Genomic DNA, 5,163 nt, shown 5'->3' with positions numbered 1-5,163 from the left:
ATTGCCTATTACATTTATTACAACATATATTGCCAATAATGCAAAACTAATTGTTTTAATTAATAACTGATCCACAATTGATCACAGGGGAAAGATCACATGGACTGGGCATATACGCGAAACTTTCTGGTTTTGTATAAAAACAAAACATAATCAAAATATATTTATGTTGTGGTTTATTTCTTATTTGCTTATTTAGTGGAGAATAAATGAAGTACGATAGTTGACGACCTATCGCGCAAGCAAGTTTATTGGAAGGCGTAGTGGTACGAAAACGTAAAATGTATTAGTTTATTAAAAGACATATAATAACGATCGTTATACACAACTTCACCAAATAGCAGTACATAAATGATGTCAGCCGGAATAGCTCAGTTGGGAGAGCGTTAGACTGAAGTTGTTTACGTAACAATCATCTAAAGGCCCCTGGTTCAATCCCGGGTTCCGGCACGAACGGAACAGTTCGGCGGCTGACAATTTTTTACAATCAGGTTAATAAATATAAATATAAATATGAAGACATTTTAAAATTCATTTAACTACAATTGGACATTTTTATTAAAATTAATGGATGCCGCGTGGTGACAACGCTAATTAAAATTTCTTACATCACTTTAATATCTTTTAAAAAATACACGTACTTTTATATTAACAAATAAATGCAAACAAAACATCTATTATCCATGTATTTTTATAGTTGTCTATCATAGGTCCTAAGTACTATCCCTACCACATATAGAGCACGAAGCGCGACACGTATTATTGATTGTAACAATGAGTTGCGATAAAGGAAGCAGCCGCTTATCAAGGAGGAGCTGTGTCCCACATATAGAGCGCAAAGCGCGACACGTAAAACTATCCAGGTGGTATGGGCCCTTTAGCATTATCCGACCATTACGTCCATAGTTATCTTCCTTAGAATTTGAGAAATTTTGAAATCGTTGTTCGAAGTCCAAAATTTTCATCCGATTGTTCCCAAACTTGCATAGGTTTTTTTATCAATGAGGACCCAACACAAACTCTATATGAGCAATATCGGACCATAAGTCCAGAATTATGTCTCTTTGAATTTAAAAATAAAAGTAAAAAACTGCTTGGTTAGGTAATTATGTCAACATTGTTATGAGATTCTTTCCAAACTTACAGTGTCTTCATATCAATGAGCATTTTTACCTCATTTAATATGAGAAACATCGGGACAATAAGTCCAGAATGTTTCTATTAAATTTGACAAAATACACAATTTCCACTTGTTTAAAAGATTTCACAACTTTTGTCTGAATCTTTCCAAACTTGTTAAGTGTTTTTATATCAGTATTACTCGAATCCTATTGAAAATGATGAATATCGGAGCAATAAATCTATTATGATCTTTTACTGAATTTCAAAGTATTGTGAAATGCAGCTTCTTTATGCAATTTACAGTTTCATTCATTTTTTTTCAAACTCTTACAGTGTTTTCATATCAATGAGTACTCAACCCTTATCGTGAATGAGCAACGTAAGAATACGTTCAGATTCATCTCCCCTTGAAGTTGAGAAAAATATGAAATTACGCTTACAAGATGAAGCAGATTTTTTAAAACCTACACAGTTCTGTTCCATTAATGAAAACTGCACACGGTAGCCATTAAAAAAGGAAACCACTGTAAATAAAATGAACTTTGAAATATTTGGGGGTTACAACACAAAATCATAGATAATGGTCATTTGGGGGTTATTACACAACATCATAAATAATGGTTATTTGGGAGTTATAACACAAAATTATAGATAATGGTTATACCAGTATCTTTTTCTATTTTGTTTAAAATAATCGGCCAATATATTAATGTTTACAGTAGAAAAAAATCGTTCCATGTACTTTCATTGAGTCCTTTTTACACTGAAATTCCCGACGCCCTTTGATGCTTTGCATCAATACTTATCTTGTACTCTATATATATCGAATGCTGTTCCGTAGGAACCTCTTCGAAAGAAACCGAATAAATCGCCCTTAGTTGCGCAACCAATATTGACAAATATTTAACCTTCTATACAAGTCCAATATATCCTAACATATAAGTGACGGAACTGCTTTTCTTTGTCTTGGACTGATGAACACGAACAAGTATGTCTGACGGAACGGACGTAACATATGTCTGTGACGCGGTGTGATATTGTATCCATTAGCAGGGAATGTTGAGGTGATTTATCGGCCTTTCTCCACCGTATAGTCTTGTAGGTACATGTGATGTTGAATAAATGCTTTGAAAACCATTCAAGGCTACTGGTCTTAATGGTTTAAATTATTTTCGCTTTTCTCTTGCATTGTCAGGGAACAGACACAAGAATAGTGCACATTTACCATAATTACATTTTTCCACGCGTTTGGTGTGTGCGCACTTTTTTTCTTGTGCAGCGATATTGTTACTTTGCGTCGCACTAATTTGAGCTACAATGCAATGTATACATAGAATGTCGACATATTACACTTCGAAAATACATTGCAATCTAATGTTTTAGTTTAGGAACCATCCACATGCGTTGAATGATGTGCAGAAAAACACGAAATTCAACCGCCACATTCACTAAAGAAGTAAACCAAGGAAAAGCTTTATGGATATTTCATCATTACTCGCCTAATAAATTCATCCTTACATTGTATTGAATTTGCAGCTTTTTTATCGCTATAAGGAACACATTGACCAAATACTAAAGCAGCAGTTATAAACATAAAGACACGCGACTACATGGCTTGAACGCACTTACAGGTGTTCATACTAATCACGACAAAGTCAGATTTAATATCAAACTGGCTTTAGTTATCCAAAGTCTAAGGCTGAAAGAGTACACTAGTATGCCTTAGAATCTCGGATTAGATATATCGTCTTGCAAACTGGTAACAGGAGATTAAACGGCATCACACATCATTTCAACAAAATGTATTGTATCCTACGATCAGACGCCATGACCTTTAAGGTTGGATAGATTGCAAGTATTTTTCTTAATGGATATTCGAAAATAGCTGAGTTGTTACTGTGCTATATTTGAAATTATAATGATGCCTGGTTCCAATTCGGAACTGAAAGTGAAAATCACATCTATATAAAAGTCGTAATATTTTTAAGCCGTCCACCGGGTTGAAGTTATTTTCGGGGGCCCATTTTGATAGACTGCATTACATACCATATAACTTTTGAGGAATTTTAAATTGCATTGTTATAAAAATTCACTTAAATAGGGTATGCAGTTAGTTTCCTTTCGTACCATCATATTTAACATTGAAACGTTTTTACATAGACAACAAAGGCCTATATCAAATGATATACGACTGCACAATTAGGTTTTCTTTTATTCTAATGCATCATAAAATGTGGATGTTGTTTATAATGTTAAAACGGGTACGTTCATTTAGTGGACTCTCTTAGTCATTCCCTTGTTTACCATATAAAGAAGTGAAACTTCAGCTGCTGGAGCAGTATTGAATTTTCATTAAAAACAATTAGTTGGTCCTTGATTTAAGGCAAGAGACCGATTGCCAAAATAGTACAAAACAGCACAATACAGCACAATACAAACCAACATAAACACAAAATATGAATAAAGCTGGGGTCACCGCCTTGGAACGGTCAATGCAAAGCATTGGGGGTTTAAACCTGGTTATAGAGCGCTCAACCTCACACTTGGCCCAGCAATATTCATAATACATTTAAGTGTAAATAAAATTTAACGTCATAGCATTGTAACTCAAATTAAACAATAATAAAAAGGAATTAAAACGCATTCAATTTAATTACTATTTAATTACTCAATTGCATTGAAGATACAAGAGTAACAGAATTACAACTTTTTGACGAACGATCAAATAAAACTATTAACAATTGTCAACTACATTCCTTCTTTATAGAAAAGATTTGAGAATATAGAATCATAGAGTTAATATCTCAGATAATCATCGCGCAAATACAGGAAGAAGCAGCAATAATGGGTGTAAAAATTCCATATTACATAGCTTGGTTGTTTATGTGACTGCTAAACAAATTCAAAATAATTAAATCAAACAAGAAACGCCTATCAAGAGAAAATATAAATAAAATGGAACGTTATAAACCCAATGACCTATGCATGTAGATAAACCTTGGTAAATTAATTAACGTGTTATAGCTTTCAATACTTTGCTTAAAACTTTTAGTATTTGGAGATATTTGATAACAGTTATATTATAACGAGTGCATGCAACTATTCTTTGTATCACATCGTTTTTTTACTATATATTTGCTGAAATATGAAGCGTAGAGTACACATAATCCGAAAAAGATTCATTCGCTAACTATATAACAAAAAGATATAAATCGTGTACTTGTCGATGCCGTTTCTATTGGTACATATGGCGCTTTAACCGACAGTTGTATTCGAAACAAGAAATGTTGTTTCTGAAATAAATTTATGTTTAAACGCGATGTCTTGGTGTGTATTATTCTATGAATAGTTTAGATGTGTGTGTATACTTTATCTCAGACACATAGTATTGTGTTGTTTCTAACTTGAGAACTTCATATAGGCAAATTTGTGTATAGATAAATGGTATACATTTGACATCAATTTGATACCCCTATATGTACAACAAATTGCTTATTATAATTGAACAACGCAAATGTATTTACGTTTCGGAATTTATGGGCTGGGAATAAACATAGGTGAGAGCGATTTTGCAAACACAAAGATCCGAATAACGAATGCCAGATATGCGAAAGTTATTCACATTTTGATTGTGGAAATCAACGTTGTTTAAGGTAGCGCACCTCTAATAGGCACATATCCAAATATAATCTAATTAATTATTTTCTTAATCAGCATCATTTCACTGAACTACATGCAAATTTGTAGGTAGGCTTTCCACGCTTTTTAAAAAAATATACCGATTTTTTCAAAACCACCCCCACGCTCGGCTTTTGTCCAGTTTATTTTCACCCCTGGGGTATATAAAAGTTCCATAATTCATTCAAATTTCCAAATATGGGCATGCAGTTGGTGTGTACAGATGCTGTAAAGGTGTTTAGAGTTTAAACAAGATGAAATAAGTATTCTTTTACAGACATTTATTTTTTACAAAGTTTTATCTATGGAAGAGCGCCATGAAATGTAAGTGATTTCAGCCAAGTAAAAATTGGGTCGGTTAAA

At 33.2% G+C, this 5,163-nt stretch overlaps 1 non-coding gene across 1 annotated transcript; it reads left to right on the top strand.

The window, feature by feature from the left end:
• Nucleotides 1-360: 360 nt before the first annotated feature.
• On the top strand, nucleotides 361-450 carry Trnaf-gaa (transfer RNA phenylalanine (anticodon GAA)). Its single transcript is given in 2 exon segments — nucleotides 361-397; nucleotides 415-450. It is a non-coding gene; the product is annotated as a tRNA-Phe (tRNA).
• The last annotated feature ends 4,713 nt before the right edge of the window (nucleotides 451-5,163 follow it).

This window comes from Dreissena polymorpha, chromosome 2 (assembly GCF_020536995.1).
Source record: "Dreissena polymorpha isolate Duluth1 chromosome 2, UMN_Dpol_1.0, whole genome shotgun sequence".
Classification (NCBI taxonomy): domain Eukaryota; kingdom Metazoa; phylum Mollusca; class Bivalvia; order Myida; family Dreissenidae; genus Dreissena; species Dreissena polymorpha.
This window is presented reverse-complemented; position numbering and strand designations above follow the sequence as displayed.